The sequence below is a fragment of the Amblyomma americanum genome, chromosome 1 (assembly GCF_052857255.1).
Source record: "Amblyomma americanum isolate KBUSLIRL-KWMA chromosome 1, ASM5285725v1, whole genome shotgun sequence".
Lineage (NCBI taxonomy): Eukaryota > Metazoa > Arthropoda > Arachnida > Ixodida > Ixodidae > Amblyomma > Amblyomma americanum.
The window spans coordinates 50,409,530-50,429,476 of record NC_135497.1 but is presented as its reverse complement, the minus strand read 5'-3'; the positions used below and the strand labels follow the sequence as shown (position 1 = coordinate 50,429,476).

Here is a 19,947-nt window from a genome sequence, read left to right as displayed (position 1 = left end):
TCCGAGGTTTTCTGCATTAACCAGTGCAAGGCCAAGGGCTCAGAGCTAACAAGCATTTGAAACCATAGAGCTATACACAGTAGTGCTGGGACCGTGCAGCAAGTCAGCGTTAACGAGGTCGCGATAAACGGGAATTACTGCAGAAAGCTAGTGTGAAAAAATAGTTTAGTTATGCTCACGGAAAACGCTGTTTTTTTTCTTAGTCATTGAAACAAAGCAATGCATATAAAGTTTGATATCTTGCTGATCCCTCAGATTTTTTTTCCAGCTAAAGACCAAGGGTAGCATGGAAGTTGTACAAGTCAGCAAGTTGCGTGCGATTTGTGCCAGTGACCAGGAGCAGGCTGGGAAATTTGTGAATGGCCAGTGGTATTCACTCAGTAAAGCAAGCTTTTTCTGTAAGTACAGTTTTTGGCGTGGCATTGCTTAAGGATGCATGTATTAAACTGACTACTCTGCACCTACCCATGCTTCAAGAACAGTGAAGTACATGAAAAAAACTTGATTGGTGAAAAAAATTTGCTGCTTCTGGTATGTTTTTCCAGGAAAGTATTTTCCATTTAAAGGGCTCAGTGTGCTGTGAAAAACCTTAATAATGTGCTTGCTGTTGCCTTTAGTCAAATTTCTCTTTCCACATCTTTGTTGGCCTGACCTTGTAGCTTTTCTGCATGAGATTGCTTGAGATTGGCTGCTACCTACAGTTTGCTTTTTGTTGCTTTTTATTGGTGGTCACATTCTTTGCTTGGCAGTGTCATGCGGTTTGGGAAGTAATCTGATCTGATTTCTGCGTTGGCCGGAAGTTCAAGCTTTTAGATGTGGTGGCAGGTTTAGTTCGCTGTAACTTGTTCGCTGTTCACTTGTTCGCTGTAACTGCAGTTTCACCATGAGGGTTAGTCCTTGTTTATTGTGATGTGGTGTCATTTACTTCGTGCATAAATTAATGAAGCAAGCGCTATTTTTTGTAATAAATGAACACTCATTTTAATTGCAGCCATTATAAGTGTTCTTGACTCTAAAATGGCTGTCTTCTGGCATTCAGTATTACATCTTAAAACCAGCCTGAAGGCAACACAGAAGAGATGAGCACAAGACGAGGCTGGTCTAACAACTGAAGTTTTATTGAAGGCAAGCAGCAAAAGAAGACCTGCAAAGAGATGCACGCGCACAAACCCCAAAGCAGTGAGAGGGCGAAAAACAATCGAAAGGCACTGCCATACTAGTAAACGATCTAAAAAAACAAATTCCTGAAGGTTCACCGACGGCTTAGCCACGCACATGTCCTTAGCCTTACCGATATAGTAAGCCTCAGCTATGTCCGGACAGATTATCACTTCCATAAACCACTGATGTACCGCGAAAATCGGGCGTGCAAAGAGACAGGTCGTCCTCCGATTGCATTGACGAGGTTGAGCGTGCAGTGCCAGGTAAGAATTCGCCTTCCCTCCTATACAGTGAAGGTGCTCTCAGTCAGCCGCACATTCAGACATCTGCCTGTCTGCCCATAGTAGTTTCAGCTACAAGGCAGTGGAACGTGAAAAACCCTTTTACTTTTGCAAGTGGTGAACCTTTTTTATCTCCTACTGTGCATAGCAGATGATTACCGGTAGTTTTATCGAGCCTAGTTTGAACGGTGGTGCAAAGGGCTCCTACTTCGCTTTTAGCTATCAAGACAACAGCAAGATCATACTTAAATTTGGTGCGATTTTCTTGAGACGGTGCAAAATGCCATAGAGGTAAGGTATAGAGGGCACATTTTTGTGCTGCTCCACTACGTGAGCATCATCCGAGTGGTGTTCCTTTCCCTCAAGCGAGTGAAAACACACTGACAGGTGCACGAGATGGGCAAAGGGGAACCCAGCTGCCATTGGCTTGGAAACCTGCTCCGAGAATGAGCTCTCAACACTGTAATGGCATGACTTCCGTAAAGCGGTCGTGATGAATGCGATTGCCAACCCGTCCTTCACCAGCCGCGAGTAGTTCAACTCATAGCTAAGAGGTTTTCCTGATCTTAGGCTATGGTGCCAACACACGTGGTCGTCTACAAAGTGCAGGTCTATATCAAGAAACTGCAAACGGTTCTGCTTAGTGAAAGTCAGACGTAAAAGATAGGCTTTGACCGCATGCCTTAAAGATTTCTAAAATGTCTTGTGGCAACTTATCTGAGCCCTCCTTGTCCATGAAAATTAGGTAGCCATCAACATAACGAAATGCTACTATGCCGAGGTCTTCCAAACAGAGCTTTGATGCCGTATCGACTCTGTACAGAAAAATGTTGCGGAGGAACAGTGCGACCTGGGACCCTCTGCATACGCCTGATCTCTGATGTAAATACTGCCCTGCCAACTCGCAAGAGTGGAGTTCTGTGGAGATCTAGTTTCTTGTGGACAGCAACCTGGGCATGTGCTCTGCAGTGAGCATCGACATGGAGGACCTGTACTATTCATTGTCACATGATAGACTTCTGAGGCATGTGCAAGACTGCATCAGGGTGGACAATGAACAGGCTTTTACAGACAGTTGCGTGATTTCGGTTGCTAGCTTCATGGGGCTGTTGTCCTTTTACCGCAAATCTGGATTTGTCAGTTGTCAGGGCGTTATTTACACCCAGGTCGTACCTTTGATCAGCAACACTTTTTAATCTAAAGTCGATAAGGCATTAGAGCCCTGTTTGGAAGACCTTAGCATAGGAGCATTTCGTTGTTTTCATGACTACCTAAATTTCCTGGGCATGGAGGGCCCAGAAAAGTTGGCACAAGATGTTTTAAAAGTCTTTAAGGTGTGCAGTCAAGGCCTCTTTTTTACGTCAGAATTGTCTAAGCAGAACCATTAGCAGTTTCTTGGTTCAGACCTGCGCTTTGTGGACGACCATGTTTGTTGGGGCTACAGCCCAAGATCTGGGAAGCCTCTTTTTAGGTACGAGTCAGGCCACTCGTGGCTAGGGAAGGGTGGTGAAGAGGTGTACTTGTCTCTGGCTAAGGCCAGTAAAGATGGAAACACTTGATGGGTGTGCAATCGCATGCATGACATCAGCTTTACTTAAGTCATGCCATTTCTGCTGAGGACGCATTCTCATAGCAGGTTTCCAAGCTAATGGCAGCTGGTTTCCCACTTGCCCATCTCACCAACCTGTCAGAGCGTGTTTTCACTTGCTCGAGGGAAAGGAACACATACTCGGATGATGCTGATATACCTTACCTCTACAGTATTTCACACAGTCTCAAGAAAGTCTCGGCAAAGTGTAATGTTGCTGTCGTCTTAACAGCTAAGTGCAAGATAAGAGGCTTTTGCGTGGCCATTAAAAAAAGGCTTGATAAAACTATGGGTAATCATCCACAATGGACAGTGTCACGTATAAAAAGGTTCACCACTTGCAGAAGTAATAAAGTTTATTGTGTTCCACTGCCTTATGGCTGCAACTACTATGGGCAGACAGGTAGATGTCTGATTTTGCACCTGACTGAGCACTTTCAATCTACAGGAGGGAAGGCAAATTCTAATCTGGCACTACACACTCAATCTTTTGAACGCAAATATGAGGATGACCTATCTCTTTGAACGCCTAATTTCTGCAACACATCAGTGGTTTACGGAAGGGAGAAATCTGTCGGTAGATACTTGAGGTTTACTACATCGGTAACGCTAAGGACACGTGTGGCTAAGCTGTCTGTAAACTTTCGCCGTAAGGAATTTGCTTTTTTAGATTCACTAGTATGCCAGTGACTTTCGATTGCATATCCTCCTTTCACTGCTTTGGGGTACTGTGCGCACGCATGTCTTTGCGGATCTTCTTTTGCGGCTTTCTTTCAATAAAATTTCAGTTGTTAGTCCAGCCTCTTGTTGAGCTCATGTCTTCTCCTGTGTTGTGTCTTCTGGCTGGTTTTAAGTTGAGTCAGTACCAGTATCAGTATATCTCTGTTGGCTACTACCTGATGCTGTCACTTGTATTTTGCAATTTTAAGTTATAGGCTTTTCAAGAGTGCATCGAATAAAGGCTTTTCTTTTCTTGCAAAGCTGCAAGTTGTGACTGCTTATTTCACATTTCTTGAAATGCCCTTCGTTGAGATCTGGCTGTGTACATGTGCCTCAGGTGCTTGGTTTTAAACATTTTGCCTCTCTGAGAAGCAGCGCCGGCATTCGATGACTGTAATTTGCCTGTTTGAGGCCAAAAGGCGTACGCAGGCATCCTTTGCATGCAGATCAAGATGATCTTGGCCCTCTCCCGGTTTTCAGCTGGAAAACTAACTGGAGTAGTTTTTCATTTGGGGTATGACGGGGGAGGTTGAGCGCAATTTTGTAGGATTGTCTAATTAGAGCATCCAGGTCATCTCTTTCTCTGACTGTGAGGGTGACGTATGCTGTACAGTAGATGACTCTGCTAAGAACGAAGGCTTGGATAAGTTTCCTGGTCTCGGCTTCTTTAATTCCTCCTCGCCTATTTGCAATCCATCTGATGATAAGGGAGATTTGGTTGACGGTGTTTCTCAGTTTCTTATTTAGTGTGACGTTTTTTGGTTCTCAATATTCTTAGTGTTTCCACTTCTGCGATGGCTGCCCCTTCCGCGTAGATTTCGATCTGAGGTGCTTTATTTTTTCTTTGTTTCTTTGACGCTTTGGGTGTAGGATGAGGACTTCGGATTTTTTGGGGGGACACGGAAGTCCCGCTGCTTGTGCCTCCTCTACTACTACATCTGCCGCTTGTTGTAGCGTATCTTGTATCGTGCCGATACTCTCCTTAGTGGTCCTAAGGACTATATCGTCCGCGTACAAAGAGTGTTCTAGGGCTGGGATTTTGGCGACTTCGTGTGCCTTTTTGTTGACGGTTATATTGAATAAGAAGAGGGACAGGACAGATCCTTGTGGCATTCCTCTGTCTCCTAAACTGACGGTGTCGGATTTGATTGTGCCAATTTGAATTTTAGCCGTTCTATCGGAGAGAAAGTCTTTGATGTAGTTAAACGTTCTTTCGCCTGCATTCAAGGGGCTTTCCGAAGCACTTGCGACTATCTTTCCTGCTGATTTTGTCAGGTCACTAAGGGATTAGGCGTAACATTCAGACATGCCATCCAGATGGCGTCCAAGTATTGTCACTTTGTTTTTACTGGCGCTGCGATTTTTAGTGACTGCAAGTTATTTTTGCATGTGTGTGCATAAAGCTTACATGCTTAGGTAACATTGCGTGCATTTGAAATTTCAATAGAATTTTTGCTTTTTTTGCATTTTTAATCACAAAGTAAATGAAAAGTATTTCTAATGCCTATAGGAACAAAATGGCAAACTGAAGAATAGCCGCTACGTGGCAACTCAAAATAGTTTTGAGCAGGTAGCAGCGCTACTACTTATCTTTGCGCTACATATAAAAGAAAAAGTGGGGAAGCGCATAGGGAAGTGCCAGCAAGCAAGGAAGTGAAGCGCATGAAGACAGTTCTCGGTCGACATTGGAGCTGCGTTCGACAGGCTCCAAGGAACGCGAGCAGGCAAGTCGGCTGGCTGTCACGAGCAGTCAGTTTGGGCAAAGCTGTCCGCTGCCACTCCACTGTGTGAATTAATTGAATTGATCGGTGATAAATTCTTATTGGCTGGAGGTGTCATTACTTCCTTTTCTTCTTCTGCTTAGACTGCACAAGCTGCCACTGCCGCCCGCCGTTCGAACTTTCGCCGGGATGAGTGGTGAGGCTGCACATGTCGATGCTGTCACCGGCCGGAGCTACATGTTCCGACGCGGAGCCAGCGGCGTGACGGTGATCTACTACCTGTTCGACAATGCCGAGCACGGGCTCGAGCCAGAGTTTTGGCTCCTGATCCTGGCTGACATGAAAGGATGAGGCTGCAAGGTTCCCCAGGGTGTGCTCAACAAGCTGCTCAATTCGCTGAAGGAAGACGGCGAAGCACAGCAGACCGTGTTGTACCACCCTGAGGTATCACAGATCGGTGCGTTCAAGCTTTAGAGCAGCTTGTTTTAATTTGTTTCACCGAACACTTGTGCCGATACTTTATTGTCGTCTTTGCCTGATTGTACAAGCATTAGAACGGCACGCTCAACAGATTTTTCGACTGCGGTGATGCTTTGTAACCGTACGGCAGTGAAACGAACGTACTACTGGATTCAGGACATAAGTACTTGTCGTGGTGTTATGTACTTGTGCCAGCGCAAAAGTACTCAGTTGTTCACTTGCATGCATTAGTGTGCTATAGCAGGCGCTAACATCATTCTGCTATTTTTTCACTTTAGTTCAGCCTACAAAAAATACAAAATTCATCAACTTGGAATTGTTGATCACTGTCTTGATCTAGCTATTTTCTGTTCAGAACAGTGCAGCCACTCAACAAGGCTGCCATTTATGTCATGATGGAATTAACGATTTTTCATTGTACCAGCATTGAAATGAACATATTATGTGATGCAGGATATACTTATTGACTGTTTTGTTCCATGCTTCTGCTGTTTTATAAAATTGCAGTTCTTGAATCAGTCATTGGTGAGAGAATACCTCTGGCATTCAGTGAACTCTGTTCAGTCTGTCGTGCCTAAAATTCACTAGTGACGTGACACATAAAGTGAGTGATGTTTCTAGTTCAGTATCCTTTAAACAAAAAAAAAGTTGTAGGGGTTTAACGTAGTTAAACCAAGTACACGTGTGAAAGCAGGGGACACTTAAGTGCCATTCTGAGGGGTTTAGTAGGATAATGCCCATATAGGCAGAGGTGGTAATTCTCTACTTAACATTCATAGATGGCGGCGTACCACTACTAGCGCAGTGGCGCAGCGGTTAAGGGATGTGCCACTGCATTGACAGGTGTCTGTTTCTATCATAGCCACCGGTAGGGATCGTGCGACTCATGTTGCTCTTCCCGAGCAACCTTTTGCGGCCAATCATTATTTTGACTGCCACGGTGGACAGTTTTTTCACAATCCAATGCGCAGAATGTGATGTTGCCACAAGCTTATGTGACCTAGGTGGTGAGATGCCCTCCTCCCAATGGCTACAGTTGGCGCGATGCTTCTCCAAACTTACCTGAGCTTCATCCTATTGGCTGCAGCTTGCGTGATGCTGCTCCGAACTGACCCGAGCTTGGGATAGTACAAGCACAAGACAAGATTCTTGCTAGGGGTTGGTACATGTGGAATAGTGCTTTCGCACTAAAAGCATGAGGGAGGGACAATGGCTGTCAGTGACTGAAATATGACAGTGAGATGACATTAATGTTGATAAATATCCAAGTGTACTTTAGTTTTACAAACTGAACACGGACGCTCAAGTAGCTGTGCTCTGTTTTACAATACACACCGATTAATAATTAATTAAAGAATTTAGTAGCTGAAGACATGCGCGACACTCTCTTCTGGTACAGCAGATTGACTAAACATTTACAGTTGAGTGGCCAGCTTTATTCTGGTGTTTGGATATAAAGCTATTACACTTTCGGGTACAAGCCGGTAGACTGTTTCTTTCCTTTTTGTCTGTCCCAACATAGTATTTGTGTTGGATTATGAATGATCTTCCCTTTCAGTACAAATTTAGCCTCACATTTAAACACTCTAGACAATAAAGTTTTTGCTTGCACTTTTTCTTCTTTCAAGTCATGCTTTAGACATTACAATACATAGATCACCACCTGGTACTCACTTGTGACTGCTAAATTTATAACTGAATTTCTTCTTGGCCCTGTTTAAGTTTCAGTTTCATCAACCAAATGATGGGTGTGACAAGTAGGACACATGAGACACGAAAAGAACGGCAGTTTAACTGCTGATATGTTGCTTGTTGTCATTCCAGCTCTTGAAGCAAGCTGGTTTAATTGTTTTAGTGAATTAAAACTATGTATCAGCATTTATATTACAGGTTTTTTTTTCGTGCCTCATGCTACCTAAGTGTGAACCCCATGTCTCGGCACTCGTTCGGTTGATTAAAGTGAAATATCATGAAAGAAGAAATTAAGATACAAATTACTTATTGCTAATAGTTGTCCACATGGTGGCATAAGTATTCTAATGTTTAACGCATCATTTGAAAGAATAAAACGAACTAATGCTGGGTGTCTATAGTTCTCTAAGTCATAATGGGAACAAAACCCAACACTGATGGTGTGCGGACAGTTTAACCTCATTGAAGACATTTTGGGTGCCTTGTACAGTGCTTTTAAATGTAGTAACTCTGATAACTTCCCTGAAAATGTCCCTTTCTTCAAGAAGCTGCCCTTAACAACCTGACTAATATACATATTTTTTTCCATTCAGACATTGGCATGGATTCCAGTGTTGTGCCCCTTGGAGATTCTGGTTATTCTCTGGTTCAAACTATTGATTACTTCTATCCATCTGTTGAAGACCCCTACATAGCTGTAAGTGTTCAACATTGTAAAAAAATGCTTACCTGCATTTAGTAACCTGGTGGCAGATTGTATACTCAAACTTCAACATCACAGTGCTCTGCTGTCACTTCAGTCGACTGTACAAAAAATACTAAGTGTTATTTTTTTGCAGAAAGTTATGTGTCTGTAGTTTTAATACCAGGTGATAAAACGAAACAAAGCAGCATTAAATATATATTCTTGTAGCTGTAAGAGTATCACCAAACTTTTTCTATAATCTGAGTTTCTAAGTGCTAAGTTTGTTCACTTATTGGCTAGTCTGGATAACAGGTCACTTACTGAGCAGTCTTATTGGGCTCAAAACCACACTATAATTATACTTTCTATAAGCGTGTAAATAAATCTGATTGTAACGATGTGTCAATACGATAGCAGCGTTTGTTACCTTACGTCGGCGGTTGTTCTAGAGCCAGCCAGCAGCGCGTGCTCAGCGATAGCACTGCCGCTACTGCGTTGACACATCTTTGTTGTTACACAATAATGAATCAAATAGGTGACAGGCCTCATGTTGGTGTCCTTTGCTGGCACCATGTGTACAGGATGTTTTCTTATTCATTGTTTTTGTTTGTTGCAGGGCAAGATAGCGTGTGCCAATGTGCTGTCTGATCTTTATGCACTTGGCATGACCCGCTGCGATAACGTGCTGATGGTAATGGCTGTCAGCACTAAGCTCACTGAAAAGCAGAGGGACATTGTCGTGCCTCTTCTCATCAGGGGGAGTCAAGGTAGGATCGGCCCCTGCTGCAGTAAAGCCTAAGATGTTTGCATCAATGTTTTGAGGTGTGTGTAGGCCATGGCTGCCTATCAGAGCTAATGTGAGTGTGAGGGCACTAGTTGTGTGAGCTCTCAAAATTTGAATGCAGTCTCAGATTTCTTTTTTCAAGTTCGTGCGCTTAGCATGGTGAAGAGATAACTTGAGAGAAGATCTACAAGAGATGTCCATGTCAGAGAGCAGCTGTTCAAGTGTTTCAGCTTTTAACTCTTTTCACTGCCTGAGTTCATGCCCCAGTACTGAAGTGATAAGCATGGTGCAAATAGCTTAAATGGCATTTGTTTCTCCACAGAACTTGGCTGAACAAGCAGGCACAAGGGTCACAGGAGGGCAGACTATGCTCAATCCTTGGCCTATGATTGGTGGTGTGGCATCATCAGTCTGCAGAGTCTGAAATCATCTCGTGAGTGCAGTAATCGTTTCTCTTTTTTTTTCTTTTTCCAATTAATTAAGTTTTTCATGCTATTTTTGTCTGTGTTAGCATTTATGAAATGCAAAATGTGAGCATTTGAGGCTCTGTCTGTTGGGTACTATGATGAATTTTTCCAGCATGAGCATCGTTTTCAAAGTTCAGATAAACCTTACTTAATACCCAAATAATCACCACACTGATGATGTAGTTTGCCCGTGGAAATACCTGACTGTACAGCCAAAGCTCATAATTTGAATTTCTGGATAATTCGAACTGTACGACTGGGTCTGGCCATGCTCCACTGGGTCTGTGTGAAACAAAGCCCATTAATTTGTTAATTCGAACAACCACCACCGCGCCTGGAGGGCGGGGGACGCGGTGAACCAAGAGACATTCCCACTAGGCTTCACCACCTCTGGAGAAGTGGGCAGGGTTAAAATGGCGTGAGAGGCTGGGTAAACGGGGGAGGGGTTTCTCTCTGTGCTAGTGGTAGCAACTAACTGCATGACCTCTGAGCCGGCTTGCTTGTATGTGTTGGTCTCGAATGCTTCAGTAGCTTGCTGTGTTGGGTTTTGCTGTTGAGAAATCGATCACACGGCCAGCGACGAGATGCTTACAGTGAATCAGACATGTCGCAGTGTCTCCAGCACTCCAAATCCGAAACCATGCGGTCGTGCGCAAAACGACGACGTGTGCCAAACGAATGAGTTGGAGCTTGGCTGATGTTTGCTGTGTGTATTTGTCTCGGTTTTTCAGTGCCCTTTGCATGTGATTGGTTGCGGCCGGAGCAGTCAACCTACACGGTGTACCGCATTTAGAATTGTCTTCCGTTTGCAGTAATTACTGTGCCAAAATGCTTGAAGAGAAGGTTGGAACCATGCATGAAGTCAATGCCAGAGCATTATCGAAGCAGGATATCACCAAAAAGCACACTCATTGGTTTGGCAGTGTGCGCCTTGAGCCAGGGGAGGCTGCAAAATCGGGCAATATACGTGTGGCCGCTCGGTTTACCTTTTCTTGTCGACTTCAATGCTTACGCAACCTCGCGACTCACAAGTGTGAATTTGCAAGTCACAGAGGTTGCACTATATGGTTTGGTCAAAAAGCGCCAGACGTGAGACGGTAGTTCTTTTGACCATGCTCAGTGGTGGTTGTATGCCTTTTGCAACTTCAGTGGGGCCCTCCGCTGTGGTAGTTTGGATGCACTGAATGCTACGCGCCTCTTCAGTTTTGAAGGTGAAAAAAGGCCTTCAGATAAAAGGTAGGAGGTGATGAAGGAATACTTTCGGACAATGAAATGGCTAATCTCGCTACCCGACTGCTTCCCAAATGCATATTCTGTTCACTTTTGTTTGTTCGAACTTCAGTCAATTTGAACTGTCGTCGTCCCCGTCGAGTTCTTATTAACGAGCTTTCACTGTACTGTACAATTCACTTTTGCACAAGTTCAAACCATGTCTTATTGGAATTGTCGTCATTATATCAAGTGCTATCCCGCACCCACCAAAGATGTTCTGATACTATTTTGCACTCCACTAAGTCAACGCTGATGCTTTTTGCAAGTAGAGTACTTGTAGCAAAGGCCCAGCAGGTCAGTCGCATAGACAGTGAAATTTTGAAAATGGCAATATAATGTAAACAGAAAAAGAATTGCAGCAAAAACCTTTGAACATATGCCTTCCCCCAGAGCAAAGAATGACAGCAATAGTAATGCTATGCCTGTCTCAACGTTATCCTTTTAGAAGGTTTGCTACAGAAGTAGTCACTGCGTCATTAAAGGCAAGCTATTTCAGAACAACACGAAAGGCCCTAGACAAAAACTGGAAGGTTCATCAGCCTGGCCATTTAACCTAATTGCTAGATGTTATGCTCCCTTTACAGGCCAGACAATGCACAGCCTGGAGACGTGCTGGTACTGACCAAGCCCCTTGGCACCCAGGTGGCAGTGAACGCTCACCAGTGGCTGGAGAAGCCGGAGCGCCATGCTTAGCTGGGCAAGGCTGGCATCGGTGAAGAAGATGTACGCAGGGTCTACCTCCATGCAATAGACTCCATGGCACGTCTCAATCTCAATGGTTGGTGCTGATTTGTTCGTGTCTGCAGTTTTTTTTGTTGCCTATTTGCTTATGTGCTTATTTACGGCAGTCTCTGCAATGCCTTCCTGAGGTATTGTAGAGGTGAAACATGTGCACTCACAGAAAGAGAGTGGACAGATACTAAAGTGCATACAAACTGTGAGCAATGCTTTAAGAAGGTGACAACAAAATAGTTGATAATTGAAGTACAGCGCAGTGGTCAGGGCAACAATAATAAATTCGTGTCCCATGATGAAGACAGCTTCCACTACAGTAATCGTAACATAAATAATGAGATGGGATATGATATAGCATTGAAAACGAAAAGTGCAGGACATTAGTGCAAACAAATAAAAAGAAGCTCCAAGAATTTGATCACGCACTTTAGGAGATGTTGCTGCACATGGTAGATTCTGCAAAATATGCGTGAGCAAAGGACATCATGACATGAAAATGCACAAAGAAATTGTGGAGTTCATTTGGAGAAAAAGAAGGGATGGGCAAGCAGGGAGAAGGATTAAAAAGGCAGAAGTGAAGAAGATAAGTTGTGAAAAGATGAACGCAAGAAGAGTGATGCTGTCACAGCTAGGCAAGAGGTGGGAGAAAAGGAAAGTCGTCTTGCTGAAATATTGGTTAAGGGCCTGAGGCTTCCCCCACCACCAGTTGTTTGTTTTCTGTTGTGAAGCATCCAATCCTTGTGGCTGTCTCTTTACTACCACAGCCGTTCACTCCAGTGTTATGCCAACAAATAAGGAAAAGAAAAAAGAAAATAATTAAAGTCGTGTCTGGATAGTACAAACAAGGATACAGGTTAGATTAGATTGGAAAACACTAACCTTGAGAAGGTGGTGGGGCTGGGAAGTACTGTATTTTGCCCATCTGGTTTTTGCTTCCTTGTTTATTACATGGAAATATCTTAGCTTGTTAGCAGCCCATGGGAAGGGGGACAGTGATAACCTGGCGACCAACATTAAAGACTGCAGTAATTGAGTTACTACCACCTTACAGGGTATGCTGGTAGTATCTGTGCAGTCTCACATTTTGCAAGTGCTAGTATGTGTGTTCCACTTACTAGTACTTCACTGTCTGCATGCAAGAAGGCTACCACAAAATTGCAGACTTTTGACGAGGAAAACTTTTCATTTTGATCAAAGCAGGTCTTTATCAGACCAGCTACATTTCTTTCCTTTTATATCATGAAATGAGAGGCATTGTATGACTATTCATCAGTTGTGTATTTTGTGACCAAGTGAGCATTGACTTTCACTTCGCTCCTGCTTGTGCAGAAACTGTGTTAAAACAAATTTTTTGCCTTTGTTGTTCCAGGAGCTCGGCTGATGCACAAGCATGGCTGCCACGGTGCTACAGGCGTGACAGGCTTCGGTATGCTCGGCCACACCCAGAACTTGGTGCAGATGCAGCAACGCTCAGTGCGGTTTGTGATCCACACGCTGCCCATCAGAGCCAATTTCCTGCCCTGCTGGCCGCCACGGGCACCTCCTTCAAACTAACGCACGGGCATTCGGCCGAGACCTCTGTTGAGCCACTGACTGACAATCAGTCGAATTTTTTTTTCTCTATTGTAGGATTTCCTTCTCATGTCTTTCACAGCTTCTTCAAAATAGATACAACACAATTTTTCAAACTTTCACCGTCAGGAAGTGCTAAAATGTATGCAGAGTTTAGAGTTACATGAAAGTGATGGTGTTCCTGTTGGAAATCCCCAGTTGTTCCTTGGAAAGATATGTTGTTGTCTCGTTTTGGGTGAAACTCTTTTCAGATTTTTTTAATGTAATTCAGATGCTTTGCTCTGAGTAGTACCAGGAGAAAAGTAAACAAAATTGACAGGACAATCATGAAACCTGATGCGAGAACGCTGTAATAGCAGTTGGATTTTCGCTCAGTGATTACTTTGATGCTTTTACTTTAATGAATGCTTTTACTTAAAGCCGAGTGCAACAGAATTTTTCTAGAGGGTGTCTATGTTGGCGGCCCCCTAGCTAGTGGGGCATGGTGAGGCTGTGGCCGGTTGGGGATGCTTCTGGAGGGCAGCTGACTTTCCCACTGTCTCTTTGGATTTGATTTTACTGTTGCTCTTTTTGCTCTGCTGCTGGATGGGCTTCTGGTGTGTGGAGGCAGGCAACGGGTTGGTGATGGATGCGTGGTTCTTGTGGAGGGTGGAGTAGGGAGGTCTCTGGCACTAGTCGAGGCTTCACATAGAGAAAATTTCTTGTCTTCACACAGATAACGCTGCCCTTAGTACAACTGTAGCCAAAAATTTTTTTTTACTTAGCAATGCGAACTTCCTGGAAACGGCAATAAATGGCAACAGCGACATGGCGTGTGTCCTTTCCACACGCTCTTTGATAAATCAGAGCATAGCGACGGATTCATCGCGTGACTTAGTATCTTGGATCACCCACCGGACACCCAAGATGCAATGAACAAGTTAAAGCATCATTTGGGGTGTTTTCTCAAAATCTCTTGCCAATATATTAGCATATGGAATTTATTTATTTTATTTATTTATTTATTTCAATACCTTCAAGGCCTCTGGGGCATTAGTGGAGAGGAGTGCATGAAAAATATATAATCATAACACAGGAATTGCAGCAATTTTGCGGCAATACAGGAATTGTGGTAAAACAGCAGCAATTTCATTTCAAGTTTATTTCATATGTTGCACTCGTAAAATTTATGGCGTTAGTGAGTTACAAGTTTCCTGTTTTCCTTTCTCATGTGGACTGCTGATGTGCCTTCCAAAGGAGAATGCCGAAGGATCGTGCAAAGAAATTGAGCAGCAGGAGGGATACCCAGCGTGGATCATAGAGCATGTTGTTGAAGGGGAGCGGGTAGCAAGGCTGACGGACTCTCTACGCGTGCTCGAAGTGCCTTCAGCCGACAAGGAGTCCTAGCTTTGGTAACACAGGCTTGGGAATAGGGGACAGGGAAAGAATTGGTTGTGAGGAAGGTTTCCAGCCTTGCAAGGAGTTTTGAAAGAGTGAGCTGTGAAGTTTTTACTGATGAGGTGCCTTATGGCTGTCATATGCAACTACGAATGCCACATACACGAGTGGCGACAGCTTTGGTCTTATGCTGCATGCCACTGACATGAACATTAGCTAAATGGACTCCAAACAAACATTTTGTGTTGTGTTAGTGATATTTTATGCGCTTTATGAGCACACTAATATTTTTGTTAGTCATGAAAGATAGTCTTCTACAAGCATTCGTTATGTAAAATATTTTCCCCTTTTATCATATAGTAGTGGTGTTGATGGTTTGTTCAGTTAAGAGACTGGCTGTTCCTTGAAGAGACCTTCATGAATCTGTGCTGACTGAATATTACGGTGGTGTGGAGGAGGGTTTGTCTCCCGTGGGCATCTCTCACAGCCTCTCATTGCTTAAGCCTCAGCCATTTGCCATGCATTGGGAATAAAAATATTTTGCAAAAATTCTGGCTCTTGTCTTTGCTGAGAGCGTGTGTGGGCACACTGAAGCTTTACCCATCAGTATCATTAAGAGCAGACATTACTTAGCACCATTAGATACAGGTTGCTTCATCCAATTTTATGTGAAACGACTTTTGAATTGAATTTTTGTGAAGACCTAATTTGCTCGTTTTGTCACGACTCATATAAACAGCACATTGCAAAAAATTGCTCCCCTGAATAATGTGGTTAAAAAGAGCGCTAAGGAGCTTGTCACTTATCCTTTCCAAAATTTATTCCTCAGGACTTTACCTGATTTTGTGAAATATTAAGCTTGAGGAAAATTACTTGTTTACAGCATCTCAATTCGGAACATGAACATTGTGCTTGGTCCAGTGTCTACTTTGGGTTCTGCACATGTCAACAGTGCATATAGCGCTCCTGCACATTACTGCGTGGTGGACGTAAATGTTAGGCAATGCAGCATGCTGTAACAAGACAGATTCAAACCAAACTGCACATGATGCTGCCATCAGTGAGAGTAACAATGGGAACTTCGGTTGCAAGTGCATTAAACACTTGAAGGTTCCCATATCTGATCATGGGCTTTGGTTGCTGTAGCATGTGGCGTTGTCTTTAGCGCTGTCTTGTTGCCACTGCACGCCCCAAGTGATTGCGACGAAGCTAGCGCAAGGCGCCGGCTACGTGCAAGGAGTGGTCGCGTGATCATAGGTGAAGTCCATGGCTCTGTTTAACAGCTAGCACATTCAAACGTTTTGGACGCGGCGTGGCCTTCCTTCCGTTTGCCCCATGGCATGCTGCAGCAATGAGGTCCCGAGACTCTTCGATGCCTGCTGCTTGTACTTTGATGCAGGTGTCACAGTGCACGGCTATCAGGAAACCTCTTTCTTCCTTTCTTCTTTCACTCCCTCCTTTATCCCTTCTCTGAAGGTGTGGTTCAGGTGTCTGCCAATATGTGAGACAGATACTGCACCATTTCTTTTCCCCAAAAACCAATTTCATTTTCATAGTGGTTAGGGGTGTTCCGCTGCTAAGCTTTAGGATGGGGGATGAAAAGAAAATTTTGTTTTTTGAAAGGATAGTGTACCATCTCGGTGAACACCTCAACCCTGTGGTGAACACCTCAACCCTGCCGTGGGGAACGGCAGAAAGTATATAAAGAGTGAAAGAAGGAAGAGAGAGGTGCCGTAGCAGAGGCTGCCTGATAATTCAGACCTGGCGGGGTACTTTAATGTGCACTATAAATTGCCACTTGTTATACGGGACATGAACGTTTGAGTGCAGTGAGGCCGTGCAGGGGCTCAAGGACCTGTGTGTCCTAAATGTTTTGTAGCGGGAGCTACACTAGGCTACCAGTCGAGCATTTCGTGGTACACGCGAGGGGAAAGTTGTGCGTATGCACGGATACCATGTTACATGGGAGAGGCCAATTGTGCTCATGCGCCGTTACCATGGCAACCGTGAAGGAGTGAGTGGCTTCATCGCTGCTCTCCCTCCTTTATTCCTTCCCTTATGGCTCGGTTCAGGACCACGTACCATCGGCAAGGACCGTATGCCTTGCTATGTGTAACAAAATTTTCTTTTCTACAAATCATTACATTTTGACTTAATAATTCTTTTTAATCCCGCACATTATTATTATTAGTATTATTATTTATTTATTTCGAAATCAAAACTCTTGTCCTTTCTCTGCTCAGGAGGTAGAATCCACCGGTGTTGCATTGCCGCGTGCTTTTCGTTTTTAATAACTGAGTGCAGGCGAACAGCCACCCGATTCTTGGCCGATCCCCCAGTGTGGGCATGTGCCATCCTTTGATAGGCTAACAACAATGACATATAAACTCGTATGACATCATAATCATCATCATCAACATTTTCATACACACGTAGAACGGCTGCTGCCAAGAACGCTCGCACGTTGTGTCACGGCAGCTGGCGGATTGCGGCCGCTAGGCCTATCGCTTGTTCTCTGGATGGTCCTGTGCTCAAGCCTTCCTGGCTGCTCTAAGGCCCTGTCACGACCGGCGCCGGGTGGCCAGCCTTGCGTTATTTTGCTCTTAAAGAAGCTTGAGTTCAACGAGGGATCTTTGTTTTGCCTAAGGTGAGTAATTTTTGCTCCGCGACAGCGGCGCCCTTTATCGCGAATGCCTATTTAGTCTTGCGTGAAAGACTGCTCGCGCCAGCTGCAATGACCGCACAGTTTTCTTTAAAATATGCCACCAGAAAACGTGAGGCCAGTAGGACTTCGAGATGCATTGCAGCGTCCCGACAGCGTTCGTCTTCTGTTAGACACGCAGCACGTTTGTGGCTCCCGTTTCCCACTTACGTGCAGCGTTCCGAGCATGACGCTCTGCCTCGGCTGCATCTATGACCCTTCCACAACGAGTCTTATGTGCCACTTCGCCTGTGGTAGCTCTATCATAACTGCTGCGGTTGGTACTGCACAGGAACGCAGAACGCTGCGTCGTCCAGTCACAGCAGGTTATCTTGGGACGCGTTTGTACCCGCTGTGGTGGCTCAGTGGTTAGAGCGCTCGGCTACTGATCCGGAGTTCCCGTGTTCGAACCAGACCGTGGCGGCTGAGTTTTTATGGAGGAAAAACGCTAAGGCGCCCGTGTGCTGTGCGATGTCAGTGCACGTTAAAGATCCCCAGGTGGTCGAAATTATTCCGGAGCCCTCCACTACGGCACCTCTTATTTCACTCCCTCCTTTATCCCTTCCCTCGGTTCAGGTGTCCGCCGATATATGAGACAGATACTGCGCCATTTCCTTTCCCCAAAATACCAATTATTATTATGGGACGCATTTGTCGTTGTTTATAGCCATTTTTGTGACTTCTTTTGTTGCCCCGAGTGATTAGGACCAAGCTAGCGCGAGTCGCCGGCTATGGGCAAGGAGTGGTCGCGTGATCGTCGGTTAGGTCCATGACTCTTCGCTTTAAAAGCTAGAGCTTTAAAAGGTACTGGACGCGGGCGGCCTCCCGTCCGTTTACCCTGCGGTGTGCTCTAGCAACGTGCTCCCAAACGAGCTGTCCACGAGATTTTCTTCGATGCTGCTGCCTGTACTTTGATGCTGGTGCAGCTGCGCACGTGATATCAAAACCCATCTGCTGCTGTGGCTTATTGGTTATGAAGAAAACTATTAAACCTTACGCCCCTAATCCGGGGCAGGGATAGTGCACTGACATCGCCTTAGCGTTTCGCCTCCATCGAAACGCTTAGGCGCCCGTGAGCTTTGCGATGTCAGTGTACGTTTAAGATCCCCAGGTGGTCGAAATTATACCGCAGCCTTCCACTACTGCACCTCTTTCTTCCTTTCTTCTTTCACTCTCTCCTTTATCTCTTCCCTTAGGGCGCAGTTCAGGTGTCCACCGGTATGTGAGACGTATACTGCGCCATTTCCTTTCCCCAAAAGCAATTTTCATTTTCATAGTGGTTACAGTGTGCCGCTGCTGAGTTCTAGGACGCGGGATGGAAAGAAAGAAAAATTGCGGGGGGGAAGGAAAGGTAGGTTAAATCTCTGACATATCGGTGAACACCTCAACCCTGCAATGGGGAAAGGGAGAAAGTAGAGAGTGAAAGAAGAGAGAGAGGTGCCTTAGCAGAGGGCTCCTGATAATTCAGACCTCGCGGGGTACTTCAACGTGCAGTATAAATTGCCACTTGTAATACTGACATTGGCAAAACGTATATATGGAGAACAACCTATGCTTGCAGTGCTCAGAACATGTGTCAGTCAGGCATCGATAAAGGAGTGAGTGAAACAAGTAACTGAGAGAGAGGTGGCGTAGTGGAGGGCTCCGCGAGCAAGCTCGGCAAGCCGGGGCATGTCTTTTTATCTTTCTTCATTCAATTTCACATTCCTGCCTACGCACGCCCCTGCGGCTCCATACTGCGTCTTTCCTTTCCTCCTTGTCCTCCTCGCAATTCCAGCTAGGGCTGCTAAGTCCTGCACAGCAATACGAGAAAGTTACTGTGCACTTTCCTCAAAATACGCAGCCGTGCGCACGTGCCCGCATTCGAATGCCGCGTTAACGAGGTGCGTGGTAGTCCACGTCGGATATTGCGAAAGGTGTGTGCTGTGGGGTGCTCGGATATTCGCCATGCCGGCAGAAGTGAATATTTACATTCCGACGGGAAAGTCGAAAGCATCGTGATATCGAGCTGAACAAGAGCACACCGTTAGCGGTGGCGAAGACGGAACTACTGAACTACTTCGACCGATATGCCGGCGCCGTTGGTCGACCACGCGGCCATATCTATCGGAAGAAAGAGAGTGTTGAAAGAATTCGTATGCGGGGGGTGGGGGAGGGGCAGTCGGCTTCCGCTGAAACCCGTAAGCATAGCTCTACAATTTTATTTATTGGAATGTACGTTGGCATGGCCCACCCTGCCAGGTGGCAGTTATTGGTTGATCGCGGGAGGTTGTTCAGCCAATGAACGCTGCGGCCTATTGCTGCAGTGCCGCGTGTCTGCCACAACGTTGTCAGCGCTAATTATTGCAGTCCACATCTCTCTAACCACCGCCGCGTACCTCAAAGCGCGAATGAGGTGTCCACTGACCCATAGAGCCAGCTATGCGCCTTTCCTTTCCTCAAAATCAACGTAGACTTCGATGTCAGTGGCAACGCTAATGAACAGCTTTGTATATCCTGGATTAGCTAAGCAAATCCTCGGCCAAATTTTTTGTGCTGCAAAGAGTGTGAACAAATGCTAATCTGAGCCTTCATGAATCCTTGCCCTTTTGAAACTATAGCAATGGAAGCAGCGCCAGGCAGGAGAGGTAGTCCAACCGCAAGGCTTGTTAGAATTTAGCGGAGCCCTGCTCGATGACAAGATCTCCGGTTCGTTGCTCGGGCTCATGCCA

The 19,947-nt window shown here is 45.1% G+C and overlaps 1 protein-coding gene and 1 pseudogene across 2 annotated transcripts in view; both read left to right on the top strand.

The window, feature by feature from the left end:
- The first annotated feature begins 272 nt into the window (after window positions 1-272).
- On the top strand, window positions 273-15,084 carry LOC144093889 (inactive selenide, water dikinase-like protein; annotated as a pseudogene). The gene is made up of 7 exons (XR_013306353.1): window positions 273-398; window positions 5,615-5,928; window positions 8,237-8,340; window positions 8,945-9,116; window positions 9,161-9,185; window positions 11,436-11,629; window positions 12,956-15,084. The product of XR_013306353.1 is annotated as an inactive selenide, water dikinase-like protein (transcript).
- A 1,905-nt stretch (window positions 15,085-16,989) lies between these two features.
- The window catches only part of LOC144093813 (uncharacterized), a 35,558-nt gene continuing 32,600 nt past the window's right edge, over window positions 16,990-19,947 (top strand). Inside the window, exon 1 of the mRNA XM_077627558.1 lies at window positions 16,990-17,182. The gene's annotated coding sequence lies outside the window, so the exon portion shown is untranslated. The remainder of the gene's footprint in view (window positions 17,183-19,947) is intronic.